The sequence below is a fragment of the Lathyrus oleraceus genome, chromosome 5 (assembly GCF_024323335.1).
Source record: "Lathyrus oleraceus cultivar Zhongwan6 chromosome 5, CAAS_Psat_ZW6_1.0, whole genome shotgun sequence".
Classification (NCBI taxonomy): Eukaryota; Viridiplantae; Streptophyta; class Magnoliopsida; order Fabales; family Fabaceae; genus Lathyrus; species Lathyrus oleraceus.
In genome coordinates, this window is record NC_066583.1 from 326,712,844 (window position 1) to 326,731,645 (window position 18,802).

Consider the following 18,802-nt stretch of genomic DNA (forward strand, 5'->3'; position numbering starts at 1 on the left):
CTCCCAAACATTATGTGGCATGTCTCATCCAAACAACTCATTGTCAGTGTTTTCACAGGGGAGACTAACTCCGGCTCTGGGACCGGGTCTGAGGGCGTGGGCGTAGAGGCGCTAGTGGCGGCTTGTAGGGGAGCATACCCTAGACAATGAAGGTTTATCACCATATCACTTAGAAATCCCATGATACTAAAAAAACTAATTTTTAAAACTAAAAACATTAATAAAAAATCATTTTTGGAACACTGCATTAATTTTTTTAATATCATCAAACTTTTTTTAATCTGTAATAAATTTTGATTTAATACCACAATATTTATAGATATTTATAAACTTAGTTTCAAAATTAAAAATCTTAAACTTTTCAATATTAGAAAAGTTTAAAAAAAATTCAATTGAATACCACAATACTAAAGTCTTAATAGAATAAAAAAAAATAGTTCATCTTAAAACAATGTTTCAAAATTCTTTCATTCTCAATTGAATTCATAGTAATATTTATATTTATTTCAAACCTTTAATATACATCAATCAATATAGTTCACCCAATAACAACATAATTGTAATAAAATAAAATAAGTGGAATTGATATTCTCATTTTAACTTATTAAATCGACACATTCATGCGTTCGGGTCACTAATGATTGTATGTTTAAGATATGATGATTCATTCAAATACATATTTTATTTTATTTTTTAACTTAAAATAACAAAATTATATTTAAACCGTCTAATCTTCATCGAACAATCACTAATACTACATGAATGTGTGATTTAATGACTGCAGGGAAACTCGGTCCCTATACAAATCTCTTTTTAACCGAGGCCTCGCTACAATTCTTAATGGTTCATCAAGAAACATAACACCTTTGGATTCGACAAGATTGATTTTTGATATATCGGGAGGTGCACTCCAAGTGAAGCCATGGAGCAACCTAGCTAATAAAAGAATAGTCATTGTAGTGCCAAGCTTGACACCAGGACAACCACGTCTTCCCGTACTAAAGGATATGAACTTTAAATTCGGCTCTGTCAAAGATATATCATATCCATCATTCTTGAGATGACGTTCCGGTTGAAATTTGTAAGGTTCCGTCCAAACTTTTGGGTTCCTCCCAAGACCAGTTCTTCCAAGCAAAACATGGCTACCCTTTGGTATCAAGAAATTTCCAACTATTTTCCAACTATTGTATCATTCATTGAGACATGGGGAGCATTGAAAGTTGTAATTGGATGGAGGTGAAAACTTTCTCTTGCACAAGCCTTCAAGAATTTGAGTTTAGGAATATCTGATTCTTGAACCAACCTATCTTTTCCAACTATATTGTCCAATTCTTGTATGGCTTTTTCAAATAGAACAGGTTGATTTAACATTTCGGCCAATGTTCATTCAACTGCGTTTGATGGATTGTCTACCATTGCCATCATTAATTCCTGCATAGACGTTTAATAAACATATTAATATTAAATCTACTAAAGAAGATATCCAATAGAATCTCATAATTGAAATATTTTTTTTAAGAGTAATGCTATCATGACACAAAAACTTATATTTATATAATATCGCACCTTTCACAAATATGGTGAACATAGACGTTTTTTATTTTTATTTTTTTACATCTTTCTCTCTGTATTTCTCTATAAAATAACTTTGGCTAATAATGTATAAAGACATGTTTAATACAATTTATAAATTGATTAATATATGTCATAACATCAAAGAATGATTTTAGGTGGTAAAATAAAATTGATTATTTAAATATAAAAAATTAATTAATATAATTTATAAATTGGTTATTGAGTGTACGTCAAGATATCAAAAAATAAAATCTTACATGTTAAATCAATTTTAATTATTGATGTTTAAGATATTGGTTAATATGCAATTTAGAATTTGATTAATGAGTGTATAGACAAAAAAATAGTCATAGATTGTAAAATAAAGTTGTTAATAAAGTATATAAAATTGGTTTAAAGTAGATAAATTGGTTATGGAGTTTTCTGACATCAATAAATAAAGTGTTTGAAAAATATTTATAAACTGTTTTTAAAAAAATAGTTTTATTATAAATATAATTTTATCATTTAAAAAAATTGAAAAAAATATTATTCACCCTATAAATAAGATAAACAATTGGATATAACTATTTTATAATTTATGTCAAAATATCATTTATGTTTTTGTACATATAAACATACACAATCTTATATATATATATATATATATATATATATATATATATATATATATATATATATATATATATATATATATATAATATATATATATATATATATATATATATATATATATATATATATATATATATATATATATATATATATATATATATATATATATATATATATATATTGGTAATTACAAAAATATATGACATGAGTGGTTAAAAATATTTTTTTTTTGAGGTTTTCTTATAATCAACATTAATGAAATCTTAAAAACAAATTATTATAAAAAAAAACTAGTGGTAGTAATATATAAATGATGGTAAAGGTATTGTTAAAAAAATTGTCTTCTATTTGATTTGTAAAATGAAAAATTATTTGAATGGTATCTGGGTCTTAGAATATTTATATTGTTATCAATATAGATATTATACATTACACATAGAATGATACGTGTCTTTAAATAATGTAGTTTATAGTTAAATAAATCTATGATGAATGGAATTATTGTAAATTTTCATGAAATAATATAGTATAAATTATTATTCAAACTTGAATTAATATGGTTAATTATTTTAATCCTTTAGTGAAAGAGTGGTTTAAATATTATTCATATTTTAATTAATACAATAAATTATTGTAACTCTTTAAAATGTAAATTCTACATCTTATCATTTAATATTAATGGTGTTATAATTCATATAAATATAATCAACGTTTATTATTCATCACACACACATATATATATATATATATATATATATATATATATATATATATATATATATATATATATATATATATATATATATATTATGTTTTATAATTTGTATTAAATTTTAAACAGAATAAGAAAAATAACGGTGAATAAACAAAGTCTTACGATGATTTGAGCTTTGATTTCCTTAATTGTCAATAAGGAATTATTGTTGATATCTTTTAATGAAATCAAAACATCTAGCAAGTCCTCTTCAATATTCTTTGATCCATCATTCCATTGTTTGATCCTCTCTTCAATGAGAGAATCATGATACTTGTTCATTATCTTCAATGCATCTTTTACCATGCCTTTATGTCCATCTAAATCAAATAACCTCAACCATGGAATATAATCGGACGCAGAGAAAGCATAAACATGATTAAGCAAAACAAAAACAGCATCAACATGTTCTTTTTCTTCAACACCAGGCCCTCCATCTTTCATTCCATTTCCAAAGTATCTTGTATTAAAAAACATTTTCCTATAAACATTTCCACAATAATGTTGTGTTGCAATTCTAACATTCACAAGTTCACCATTGCTGCATTTGTTGTACACATAAAACATTAGATTATCGGCTTCTTCGTTTCTTTTATCTTGAAGCCATTGATTCCTGAGTGGTGAGAACAAATCATTAGCAATGATTTTCTTCATCTTTTTCCACTGTTCTCCTAAGGGTACAAGAATTGTGGTTAAGTGTCCATTGGAGATGATATCAGTTGCCATGCTTATTGGTCTTGATGCAAAATCAGCATCATATTTTCTCAAGAATTCACGAGCAATGGTTGGACATGTAACTGGGATAACATGGACATTTCCCAGGCGAATACATGCTATATCAGTGTTGAATTCTTCCATGGTTTTGTGTATCCACTCAGTTGGAGATTTGCTTGCAAGCATTTCAGGAAGATTGCCAACAATAGGCCATGGTTTGGGACCTGGTGGCAATTTTGGTATTTTTGGCTTCATATTCACCAAGTGATATCTTAGGGATTTAATAATCATAAAGACAAAAAACATAACAAGCCAAAGGAGTAGCGAATGAAAACTAGGAGTGTAACTCATCATAGCTTGGAATAAGATTTTCAAACAAAAACAGTATAGTTGTAAATGAACAATACTTTAAGTGGTTGAGCTTGGTCACTTAAGAAGTTGTGGTCCTATTTATACTAATTTTTTTTTATATATATTCATTCATATGATCAACGTGTGATCTAGAAGTGTATATATATATATATATATATATATATATATATATATATATATATATATATATATATATATATATATATATATATATATATATATATATATATATATATATATATATATATATATATATATATAGATATATATTAAATATCAATAAAGGATTTTGAAATAAATCTTAAAAACTCTTTTTAGTTTTTGAAAATTTAAAATTTTAAAATTTATTTGAATATAATATTTTGTAAAAGTGTTTTTAAAAACTCTTTTTTAGTTTTCAGTTTTTAAAAGTAAAAAAAGTAAAACACCTTAGTTGTATTTTGCTTTTTACTTCTCAGTTTTAAAATAAGATAGAAAAACGTAATTGAAAGAGTATGATATTTCTTTTATTTATGTATGTTTTTTTATGCATAAGTAACATTTTCAAATATATTTATTTATTTTAGTTAATTTTGTTTTGTGTTTCTTAATTATTTTCACTATATAACCTTTTTTTCTATTAACCGTGCAACCCCATTTTTTACTTTTTTTTTTTTATTATTATTACATTTCTTCATTTTATTTTAAATTCTTAAAATAATAAAAATTCACTTTTAAATAAATTTATTCACTATTTTGAAAATTAGATTGGTCATCAAATCAATAAGAGTACCGAATCACTAATTTATTGGTCGAACCACTATGTCATTGGTCGAACCGAATGATTAAACCAGATTAATCTAGGTAATTCGGTTGAATAAATTAGTCTCCATGAAGAAAATATATAGTTATTAAATTGATCGAACCAAATAATCTAGTCTCTAAAAAAAATTACGACACCTATAAATTTTCAAGATTTTAAAATATCATAATTTAACAATTTCATTCTTTAAACTCAAATTCTAAACATAATCATCGCACACAACAAAATAGTACATAATACAAATCTAAATAAAATAAACTCGAATAATAATATAATGCATTATCTAGACAAATTAGATTTAAGGGGTGAAAGGTGTTCCAATTAAGTTTTAAGCAAAATCTTTTTATATTTTAATTTTTTTTATCAAAACGGCGTCGTGTTTTGTGAAAAAGAGCAAGTAGTTATTCCGTCGATTTATAAAAATCGTCGATTCTTCAATTTTTACCGATTTGATTGGTTTGGTCAATTCTCACTGATTAATAAGTTATCTGATCCACCTATCGATCCATACCAATGACCCCTTTGATTTTTTATTCGATCGGTTCAATCGACAGGTCCAATACGATTTCTAAAACATTGAATTTATCTCTTTGACTTTGAAATATTATATAGTTAAATCTTATTAATCCTTTTTTTTTCTTTTTTTAATATTCTTATAATTTATTTAAATTTAATTTTTAAAAAAAATGATTTTATTATTTTTTTAATATAATGGTTTCTCCTTCATACTTTATATCACATTCTTCATATATATTTTCAAAAATTTTAAACTATTAAAAATTATCAAAGTTACCGAAAATAATTAATTCCTATTTTGTTTAAGAGAAACGTTATTAAAAATAGTAATAAAAAAAATAAAGCAAAATATTCATCAAACAAGTGTTATGTGATTTTGTAAAATTAAAAAATTGCTTTTACCCAATTATTTATATTCTAACAAATATCAATTAAATTTTTTAAGTTTGTAATATTTTATAAAAAAAAATAGATTTTAAAAGTAGATGATAAAATATATATTTTTATTCTCTTCTTAAAATACTATTAAAAAATTAGGCTATCAAACAAGTTTTTCATTTTCATATTTTTAAAACAGTTTCTAAAAACTAGTTTATCAAACAATTTTTTTTGTTAATTTTCTTCGTAAAAATAATTTTTTAAATAGATTTAAAAAATAAATTTTAAAAACTAAAATTGAAAAGTGTTTCAAACGGACCCTATAATAAATGAAGATAAAGAACATATCAATCAAAATCAGTTTTCAATTGAGAACAGAATTAAAAATAAAAAATTTAACAAATGTCATTAAAAGTTTCCGTGTTTTTCGCATATTTTCAAAACACAAAATAGAAAAAAAAACAATTAAAAAATATTTCTATTTTTTAGTTTTTAAAAACAGAATATTAAAAAAAATTAAAAACCACAAGACAAAACTCTTGTCAAACATGTTTTTAGTTTTATAATTTTAAAAAACTAAAATAATTAGAAATAAAATCAAACAGGCTCTTAAAGTTTTGTAAAATATGACTTCTCTTTTATTTGTGTATTGCTTCTAATCAATGTGATTTTTCTCTTCATGACAAATTTATATAATTTCTTTTTCTCGTTTTTCTAATTATCAATTTGGTTTTATCCGTGTCACACTTCTATTTTTTAAAATTTTGAAAGGATTGTTTGTATCACCAGAAAGCATGTGATACTCCGTTAATTTCGCAAACAAAACCAATCAAGACCCCTATGTTGTTCTTGAGTTTTGCAACAAATGAGAAAAGTCGTCTACTTACTCTTATTATTACTACGAGTATCAATAAAATTATATTAAAGGAGGTGCACTACTATACAAATTATACAAATTATATGTAATATTTATTATTGTTAAATTATAGTAAAATATAACTCATGTTCACTCTCTTTCCATGTGAGGGAGTCTTGGACTCTTGGTTTTTTGATGGGCAATTTTGTTGATGTTTCATAAAATTATCACTCTTGTAATTTTAGTATTATTAATTTATATATTTTGGTATATACTTTACGCATTTTAACTTTAAAAAAAAGTTTTATGCAAAATCTAAAAAAAATAAGTAAGATGCGACCTGACATATAGGAAAAACCAGTTGTTTTGAACAACCATAGTTTTGTCCTATTATATATTTGTATCTTTCTAAGTATTTATTTTTCAAATGTAAGATAGTGAGAAGAACAGTATCGGTAGAGGATTAGCAACAGATTGTTCAATTTTATTAGATTTTGTCTTCTAAAGACCAAAAACTATATTTTAGGAAGCATGTTTAATTTATAGTATAATTTTATGATAAATATCAATGTGGTAGGGAAGAAGCAAGTATATTGAGACTACATATTACTTTCTGAAAAATTAGATTCAGAATGGAGTGATAGAAGTTGTCCACTATAATATCTTAAACCAATTAGAAGATGTTTTGATAAAGGCGGTCAAGACAGATCAATTGCTCCGTTTGATGGATGGAATTGTTGCATGTTTTGAACAACCATAATTTTGTCCTATTATATATTTGTATCCTTTCTAAGTATTTATTTTTCAAATGTAAGGTAGTGAGAAGAACAGTATCGGTAGAGGATTAGGAACAGATTGTTCAATTTTATTAGATTTTATCTTCTAAAAACCAAAAACTATATTTTAGACTTAACTTTATCGGTTGATGTCATCCAATATAATAAAGAACAATTGAAACTTAACTTTCGCTTTTAGTATAGAAACTCAATTACATTTGTTCTTTTCTGTTGTGAAATTTAAAATGGAATGAGATTAATGGTAACGGTAAATGTGAATTTCCACTACAAGGGCGAGAGAGTTGATTCGCAGAATTAATATTTCAACATTTAAATCAGTATATAAAAAGAATAATAAAATAAATTTGAATTTGAAAATTGAATATATATATATATATATATATATATATATATATATATATTATATATATATATATATATATATATATATATATATATATATATATATATATATATATATATATATATATATATATATATATATATATATATTATATATATATATATATATATAATCAAATGAAATCAAAGTGTCAAACTTAGTAACATAATATCTCTATAACTCTTTACCAGATATCGGTATAACAAATGTTTATGTTGGATTGAAAAATATTATCATATAGATCATCTCTATAAAGTTTAACATCAATCGAGAATCATTTGATATGTTAAAGAGAATGATCAAAATTAACAATTTTGTTAAAGTTTAGTAAGACGTTGTTGAATTGTAATTCCTTGTGTCGAAGCAGGTTGCTCGACAGAGTAAGGAAGTGTCGAACCATCTAGTGTGTTGAGTTGTGTTAGTATGTCGAAGTGTCGAAGCATATTGCTTCACACAAGATTTTGACTTATGCATATTTTAGTAGTGTTAACTATTTTGAGCTTTTATAGTTTTAGGCTTTGGCTTGAGGTCCAAGTTAACATAAATCTATAAATAGAGTGAGTAACCCTTATTTTTGTAATGAGGTGAATAGAGTATTCTATTCACAGTATTTTGCAGTCACTACGCCAAATAAGGGAAAAGAGGGCGCTTATTTTGGCCTATAACAGCGCTTTTAAGCGCCCTCTAAAGTGGCGCTGGCATAGGTAAAGACAGCGCTTTGTTTTCCTGGAGAAAGCGCTGTCTAAAGTGGCCACATTATAGTGCGCTTTCAGAAAAAAGCGCCCTATGGAGTGGTCCATAAAGGGACACCTTAGAGGGCGCTTTCTGGAAAAAGCGTCCTCTAAAGTTGTCAATGTAAAGTGTTTAGAGGGCGCTTTTAGGAAAAAGCGCCCTCTAACGTTGTCAATGTAAAGTGTTTAGAGGGCGCTTTCAGGAATAAGCGCCCTCTAAAGTTGTCAATGTAAAGTGTTTAGAGGGCGCTTTCAGGAAAAAGCGCCCTCTAAAGTTGTCAATGTAAAGTGTTTAGAGGGCGCTTTCAGGAAAAAGCGCCCTCTAAAGTTGTCAATGTAAAGTGTTTAGAGGGCGCTTTCTGGACAAAGCGTCCTCTAAAGTGTTAGTTATTTTAAAAAAATTTGTTTGAAAAACAGTGGATATTTAATTGGTAACCTGTTCGCATGCTGCAAAAGTGTAAAATTCATATTGATTTCATCCTTTAATCCAATGTTATACACCATTAATTCATTGATATATACAACATGAATCCATTTATATACAACATTAATCCTCCATATATACAACATTAATATATGATTCTTTGATCAACAATATACAACAACATATTCATGATTTAGTAAAATTACAACAACAATATACAACATATATACAACAACAACATACAACAACAACATTCCATACATATATGTACAACAATATACAACCTAGCTATATGATTCTTTGATCAACAATGAATTGACACAATTCATCCTTGATTTCATCCAAATTTGCTCTTGAGTAAGTTTTGTATTCCTCAAAGTACTACAATTAAGAGAATAAAACATATTCATGATTTAGTAACAAATTAGATGAAATATTCGATAATATTAAAATAAACCCTAAGTTATTTTTCCATACCATTTTTGGGATGTCTATACGATTCAACGCAATGATGTCTCTCATAAATCTCAATACAAAAAATCCGCAATCGACCGAATTATTTTGCTGAGGACACTACACAGAAAAACAAACAATATATATATAGTTAATTTCTTACAAACACTATTATAAGCAAAAAAACAAACACTATTATAAGCAAAAATAAGATACTTAATATATACCTGAACTCTGATCCAGGTAATGTCCTTCCTATTGCGGTATTTCTTTTTCAATCTAAATTTTATTATTGCCCTAACAAAATAAAAACGTATATTGAGATCAATCTGACAGACATAATTAAATATACAAATACACACGAATATTTAGGGGAATTTCACTTACGCGTCAACCGTCTTCTTCATATTCGGATATTTACTCCAATCACCCGATAAAGAATCGAGATAATACACTATTAGTCTCGAAAGATCCATAGCAACCAACACCCAGTGACCATTGTAAAATAAAACAAAAATTTAGATGAATGAAAATTTTCTACGTAAAAGATATACATAGATTAGAATGAAATTATTAGAAAGAAAATCTAACCCGTTGCCAGAATTAAACGGTAAAAAATACAAACTGGGTGTAGTATTATTGCCGGCCGCCATGAATATATCGACTAGATCATTCTTTACGGATGTTGGATTATTCGTTATTAACGTTGCATTGATACGGGAAGCAGCAATAAAATTGAAACGGTTACACAATTCAGTTCCCCGCATCAATGTTACATACATATACCTTAAATAGAAACATAATAAACATTAGACTACTCATTGAAATGTGTAAATAAATTGTTCAACTAAGTAAATTATAGATTGATCGGAGTACCATATGTATGTATGAATGACAGCGATGCCCAATTCGGTGTGTTCAAAAAGTTGTTGGAAGTCCTCCTTTCCAATTATTTCGAAATGAGCAGCTCCGAAAACACCTTCATCAAAATTTATAGTACGAATGGCCCCATGCATAATATCGGACTCCTCCACCATTTTCTCAAGACGCATCATAATTTGAGATTTTGTCCCGGACGTCGTTGGAATATCCTTAGCAGCGCTTTTCAACTCTCGACCGGGAACCTAAAAATTCATATAAAATAAATCATGACTTTTTGTGATGCAACATAATCGTTGCGTATATAATTCAATGGGTATATATATTTGTACCTCTTTTTGAGATGCAACCGACTCGATGCGTCTTGAAATCCCTTTACCAACTTTATGTGTGGGTCTTGTAGGAGTCTAACATTACCATATAATTGATTAAATATCATAATTGTAGCTGAATTGAAATGTGAATACTAAATATTCATAATCATTTAGAACATATATACCTCGGCATCAGGGAAAATTAGATCTGACGGCCAACCAACAAAGGATCCGACTGCATCTCGCATCAACGTTGTCTCTGAAACAACGCCAGGTAATGGTAGACGGGCGTCCGTATCTAATACGAGGTCAACCGAAACTTTCATAAATCCCACCGGGAGGGGATTATGGTGAAGTAATTCACCCGAAGTATTGTGCACTTTTCCCTTGCCAACCATGCGATAAGTTGGTGACGATAGATACAGCTGACAAGGTGAAATGCCCTAAACCAATAATAAATGTTATTGTTAACTTGTATATGTGTCAAGTAAAAAAGTGCTATTTTAATTTCATAATAACATATATAATTACCTCGGGAAATTTCGGTTGATAATTGATACTAGCTCGGTCACTAGTATCTTTTGCCTCGGAGGCGCACCTTTCCTCTCTATACCTTGCATTCTCGATTTGCAGTTGGAGTACTTGTGCCCTTAACTCCGCCAAGGTCTCCATCACCTCTTTGTTGGTAGGATTTTTTGTTTTTGGTTTTTTATAAAATGACGACGGAGTCACACCAAAACCCTTACCCCTCACACGACCGGAATACTCAGGAACATTTAGTACTCGACTAAGTACGCTCCTGCAATCCTGGACCTCGGTTGAAGGTACGGTTTGGGATAAAGTCTCCTGAAATATTATTAGAGGAGATTAAAATTGAATTATATGTCTAACAAAATTTTCGATATAATTAAAGAAATAATGTTACATATACTTACACATTCGTCATAAACATTTTGGACCGCTTCAACGACAGCCCCATCCTTCCCAACCCGAGCAGCCTTCCATAATACGTGCTCCGGAAGAGATGTTGCGTCACTTTTCTCCTCGGCTAGCTACACATTGAATTAGATTATAAGATCATCAATTATAACATATTGTGACAATGTATAAGCTCATAGCATTTGAATATACTCACAATCTTTGTTGTAACCGTGCATAACCCGTACGCCCTTTTTTGTACGGATACGCGGGTTTTGATGCCCTTTTCCTATTTTTGTCGCTTACTTCCTGGATAAAAAATTTTAAGGCATATTAGAACCAAGTAACTTAACAATTGTATAATACCATAATTAATAGACATTACATGGAATTTTTCGTTTCTTCGTTTGGCGACAAAGTTATCCCATTCATCGGCTGAAATAATCTCGACATACTTCATTGGCCGTTCTCCTTCAACAAATTTTCCTTCCTCATCCTTGAGAAATTTGTTGCACAAAAAGGATCGAAATCCTCGGAGTCTTTTTCCGGCCAATTGAATACAATATTTTTGCCGGCTTTCATCGATGTGAAAGGATCTCTAAAAAACATACAAATGGAGTGTGTTATTATAAAGTAATATTATAACAATATATGGTTAACAAATAGTCAACAAAAAAACATATAACAATATATGGTAAGTACCTGTATCTCCGACCATATTTTTTCCTTGCCAACCTTCAAGTCCGGACTTCTCCAATTATCACATGTAATCGGAATATGTTGTCGAACAAGGAAACCAATGTAACTTGCCAACATTGAACCGTTAGGCTCAATTAGTTGGTCTTCAGCACTCCAATGTACTTCAAATTTTACACCCTTGTCTCTTGCACGAATGATTGACTTCATAACAGTCAATCCTCGTTTGATTTCTTTTTCAACATTATTACGTGATTCATTCGCGGCATGGGTATCGTCTTGGTTAGCCATTTTATCTGTAATATAGAAATGATTCAATAAGACCCAAGTAAGACAATGATTCAATACGTCAACACATTCATATACCTTCCATTTCTCTCATGTTACAATAATCTAAACTCTTTTTTTTTTATCATTATTGAATACAAACTCACACACACCTACTGCATGCAAAAGACCAATGCAAACTTATGGTGTTTGGAACATGAACAAACTTGCATCCATAATCATCAAACTTCCAAGCACAAGCTCAAACACACTTCAAATATATCAGTTTTCAATCAGAAATAAAAAACTCAGTTTGCCCTAAACAACATTAATCAACATAATTCACAAAATGAAAAACTAAGTTTAGAAAATGCCCTAATCAAACACATGAAGAAAGTGAACGATAACGATGGAGAAGAGAAATACCTTAAAGGTGACGGTAACGATGGAGAAGAAAGTGAACAGTGACGGTGGAAGAGGATAACTCAGTGAACGTGAACGCAGCAGCAGAAAAAGGCGACGGCGACGATGACGGTGAGGGAGGGAGAACGAACGGAGGACGAGAGTAATCGCAGTAGAGAGTAATCGCAGTTGAGAGAAAACCCAGTTACGTAAACGAAATAGCTTATAGAGAGGGAAAATAAAGAGACATGCAGTATATGTTATAATTTTAATGTTTACTAAAGGGGACCTTAGAGGGCGCTTTTGTAAAAAAAGCGCCCTCTAAAGGGGGCCTAAGAGGGCGCTTTTGAAAGCGCTCTCTAAGGCTTTCCTAAAGCGCCTTCTAAACTGGAAATGTACATGGACTTAGAGAGCGCTTTTTCAAAAGCGCCCTCTAAGGGTAACCTTAGAGGGCGCTTTCACTAAAGCGCCCTCTATTGTTGTCCCTCCATTTCCTCATTATTTTTTTTTGGCTTCACTTTAGAGGGCGCTTTGTTACAAAAGCGCCCTCTAAAGGGGGCCTAAGAGGGCGCTTCTAAAAGCGCTCTCTAAGGCTTTCCAAAAGCGCCTTATAAACTGGAAATGTACATGGACTTAGAGAGCGCTTTTTTAGAAGCGCCCTCTAAGGTTACCCTTAGAGGGCGCTTTCAATAAAGCGTCCTCTATTGGTGTCCCTCCATTTCCTCATTATTTTTTCGCTTCACTTTAGAGTGCGCTTTGTTACAAAAGCGCCCTCTAAAGTGCGCTGTCTATTCTAGTAGTATGCTCCTTATTTTTTCTCTTCACTTTAGAGTGCGCTTTTGTAATAAAGCGCCCTCTAAGGGGCGCTGTCTATTCCAGTTTTTGGCGTAGTGAGTTGCAAAGTGAATAACAAGTTTTCCACAGTTTGTGGACAAAGAGAAACTCTGCAGAATTTAATTGTTCTTATCTTTCATCGTTCTTTACATTCTTTCTTTCTCCATTGTTCTTTCTTTTCATTGTTATTGTGTGGGTGATAACAATCTTGTGAATCAAGATTGATTGAAATTCTCCATAGCTTTTGGGGGATTTCCAACATCTGGTATCAAGAGCTCCGGTTTAATCGATTCGTGGAAAGAAAATCACCATGGAAACGAATCATCCAAACAGGCATTTTCCAATAAATCTTCTGATTCTCAAGAACAACAATTATGAGAACTGGTGCAAGCAGATAAAGGTTGTGTTCTGTTATCAAGATCTTTGGGATCTTGTGAAGGAAGGAGTAGTAACGCTTGCAGAAGCCGCAACATATCAAGAAAAGGCTGCACATAAAGAATTCAAGAAGAAAGATTATAAATCTCTCTTTATAATCCATCAATGTGTTAATGCAGATAACTTTGAAAAGGTTAGTGATGCAGAGTCAGCGAAAGAAGAATCGGAAATTCTGGAGAAATCATTTGGAGGCGCGAAGAAGGCGAAAGAGGCGAGGTTACAAACTCATAAAAGAACGTATGAATTACTTCAGATAGAAGACAGTGAAAGCATAATTGATTTTTTCACCAAGGTTACGAAACTGGTGAATCAAATGAAGGTATGTGGAGAAGTGTTGACATCAAGATCTGTTGTTGGAAAGATCTTGAGGTCGTTGGCTCCAAAGTTCGACCATGTGGTAGTAGCCATAGAAGAGTCGAAAGATTTGTCAAAATTGACAAAGGAAAAGCTTCAAGGGACGCTTGAATCTCATGAACAAAGAATGGCTGAAAGAGTTATAGGAAAGTCGAAGAGTGATATGGCTTTGCAGGCTCAATCAGCAAAAGAAAGAAAAGGCAAAGGAATCTAGAATGGCAACAAAGGCAGAGGAGGTTACAACAATTCGACTGGTCGAAATCAGCAAGAAGGAAACTGGTCGAAGAAAAAACCCTGGAACCAAAGCAACCAAAGATGTGGTGTTGCAGGTAGAGGAAGAGGTGGTGGTCAAAAGCCAGATAAGTGTCACATTCCGTGTTACAATTGTCAAAGGTATGGTCATTATTCTAGTGATTATTCAGAAAAGCAGAAGAATCAAGAAACTTATACAAATCTAACGAAACATGAAGAAGAAGAGACGTTGCTGATGGTTACAACAAGAGATGAAGAGAGATTCAAGGTATTGGTGATGTTCTGATTATGAGGAAAGATGGAAAGAGGTCAGTAATTTCAAATGTGTTGTACATATTAGGCATGAAGAGTAATTTGCTCAACATATGACAGTTAGTCGAAAAGAACTACAAAGTATCGATCAAAGACAAGATGATGAGAGTTCTCGACTCAAATGAAAGGTTGATCTTGAAGGCTCCAATGTCTCAGAATAGAATCTTCAAGATTGAGCTTAATGTGATGCAGCATAAGTGCCTTGCAACAGCAACAAACAGAGATGAATGGATATTGTATTATAGACTTGGCCATCTCAATTTCAAAGACATCAGAGATTTAAATAGAAGAAATATGGTTTCAGAGTCTGTTGGATACTCTAAAGCCAATGCTGTAATTAGAAAAGGAAAGAGGAAACATGATGGCATAAAGAACCATCTTGGCCCTAAGAAATAACATAACAAGTTCAAGAACTCTGGCGGACCAAATGGACCAAAATGCGACTATTATGTATGCAGAAAACCAGACCACTGTGCTCGAGATTGCAGGAATAACAAGTCCAAAAATGAAGTTAATGTTGTTCATGCAACTGAAGACATAATTGCTATGGTGAGCGAGATTATGGAAATCAAAGGCAAAGTGAAAGGATGGTGGTATGATACATGTGCTACCGTGCATGTTTCTTATGACAAAGCAGTATTTAAAAACTATTTTGAAGTAAATGATGGACAAGAAGTGCATATGGGAAATGAAGCACGATCTAAAGTTGTAAGAAAAGGATCCATCAAACTGAATTTCACTTTTGGAAAGAAAGTCACTCTTGTCAATGTACTCCATGTCCCCGACATGAATAGGAACCTAGTTAGTGGGGACTTGTTGGGAAAACTTGGTATTAAGTCTGTATATGAATCGGGAAAACTAATATTGACCCGTAATAATGTATTTGTAGGAAAAGGATATTCCGCTGAGGGAATGATCAAACTGTGTACTACCGATAAAATTATTAATGAAATTTCTAATTCTGCTTATATGCTTGAATCTACTTCTTTATGGCATTCTAGATTAGCATATATTGGTATTAGTACTATGAATAGACTAATTAAATCTAGTTTGATCTCATGCAATATTCATGATTCGAAAAATGTGAAATATGTGTCAAATAAAAAATGATCAAGAAACCTTTCAAAAGTGTTGAACAAAAATCAAATTTGCTTGATCTGGTGAACTCTAATTTGTTTGAATTTAATGGCATGCTAACCCATGGGGGAACCTTTATTTCATAACCTTTATTGATGATTGCTCTAAGTTCACACATGTGTATCTTCTAAAGCCTAAAAATGATGATTTTAATGCCTTTAAATCCTATAAAGCGGAAGTAGAAAATAAATTAAGTAGAAGTATCAAAGTCCTTAGAAGTGATAGGGGCGGTGAATATTTTCTAGAAATTTTGATGCATATTGTGAAGAATATGGAATTATACATGAATGTTCTGCGCCTCGTACACCAAAACAAAATGATCTAGCTGAGAGAAATAATCGAACATATAAAGAAATGATAAATGTTATATTAATGCATTCTGAATTTCCATTTAATTTGTGGGGTGAAACACTACTACCTGCATGTTATATAATGAATATGATTCTTTTAAAGTTAACTGATATCTCTCCCTATGAGATATGGAAAGGTAGATCACCAAATATCAATTATTTTAGAGTGTGGAGTGTATGACATATTATAAGAATATGGATCCTAAAATAACTAAATTGGGTCCTTGAGGGATGAAATGTGCTTTCATAGGATATGCATCCAACAACAAGGCATATAGACTTTTAAATCTGGAGTCTAACGTAATTGATGAGTCTCGAGATGTGGAGTTTTTTGAAAAACTTATCACGAAGGATAAGGAATATGAGATTCCCATAAATGAAGAATCTCGTGATAAAGACTCTCCACGAATTGTTGAAGAACAACCCAAAAGTATCTCACGGATTGTTGAAACACAACCTGAGCCTAGGATAAGCAAAAAAAACCAAAAAGCTAAAGTTCAATGACCAAATGAAATTGATTCTCAACTCATTTCCTTTTATCTAGCTGAAGGAAATTGCAAGAATGATGTTCATAAGATCCCCATTATTCTCCAATTAGAAGATAACCCTAAAACCTATAAAGAAGGAGTGACTTCATTGGACTCTTCTTTTTGGAAAGATGTTATCCAAGACAAAATGGATTCGATCATCTCAAATCACACTTGGGAACTTGTCGATCTTCCAAAGGATTCAAGGCCCATTGGATGTAAATGGGTGTTTAGAAAAAAAGTATCATAGTGATGGTACATTAAACACCTACAGTGCTAGATTAGTAGCAAAAGGGTTCATACAAAAGGAAGGTGTTGATTATTTCGACACATGTGCACCAATGGCAAGGACTACGACAATAAGAGTATTATTTGCATTAGCTTCTCTGAATGACCTTATTGTTCATCAAATGGATGTTAAAGCAACATTCTTAAATGGAGATCTCGATGAAGAAATCTACATGGAACAACAAGAAGGTGATGTGCTTTCTGGAAATGAACAAAAGGTATGCAAACATGTCAAATCCTTATATGGTTTAAAACAGGCACCAAAACAATGGCATCAAAAGTTTGACTCTGTCATACTTTCAAATGGATTTACTCCAAATTCTTGTGACAAATGTTTGTACACAAAGGTGCGTATAAATATTATAATATTTTTGTATCTATATGTTGATGATGTGTTGATCATTAGCAATGAGATGAATAAAATTTTAGAAACAAAGAGATTTATAACTTCCACATTCAAGATTAAAGATCTTGGATTAGTTGACACTATTTTAGAGATCAAAGTAAAATGAAATAGTGGGGTTTATGAACTTAGTCAAACATATTATATTGAGAAAATGTTGGATAAGTGCAAACACCTAAACTTTAAGGAAGTAAGCACTCCATTTGATCCTAGTGTCAAACTTCAAAAGAATAATGGAAGAATTGTGACCCAATTGAAATATGCAAGTGCAATTTGATGTCTGGTGTATTTAATGCAATGTACCAGACCTGACATAGTATTTGAATTTAGTAAGATAAGTATATTTGCTAGGAATCCAAGTGGTGAACATTGGAGGCCATAACTAGGACTTTCGGTTACCTCTTAAAAACTAAAAATCTTGGCCTTCATTATGGTAGGTTTCCCGCCACACTAGAAGGATATACCGATGCGAGTTGGATATCGAGTGTTGGAGATCATAAATCTACAACATGGTCGATATTTTTACATTGGATGGAGGTGAGATTTCTTGGAAGAGCAAGAAACAAACATGTATTACTCTTTCAACCATGGAATCAGAGTTTGTGGCTCTTGCTTTCGCAGGTCAAGAAGTTGAATGGTTAAGGGACCTTCTGTTGGAAGTTTCATTGGCTAAAGTCAAGGTTTCAGAAGTGTTGATACATTATGATATCCAAGCCACCATAGCAAGAGCATTCAGTGAAATATATAATGGAAAGTCTAGGCACATAGGTCTTCGACATTTTTTCGTGAGAAAATTAATTAAAGATGAAATCATTTCACTGACATATATACGAACAAGCTATAATTTAGTTGATCCGTTTACTAAGCCATTGGCCAGAGACTTAGAAAAGACTACCTCGAGAGGTATGAGATTAAAACTCCTAGAATAAGGGTTCTGACAACGGTAGCAACCCAGTCTGAAGTTAATAAATCTTAACCTAAGATTCAATGGGTAACAACAGGTCGTTGAGTTGGATGATTGTGCAACATCTTGTGACAATGTTGACTATTACATATTGAGGGTTG

General features: G+C 30.9%; 1 pseudogene; it reads right to left on the reverse strand.

Moving 5' to 3' along the window:
• Positions 1–738: 738 nt before the first annotated feature.
• LOC127078328 (isoleucine N-monooxygenase 1-like) lies at positions 739–4,055 on the reverse strand (annotated as a pseudogene).
• Positions 4,056–18,802: the final 14,747 nt, after the last annotated feature.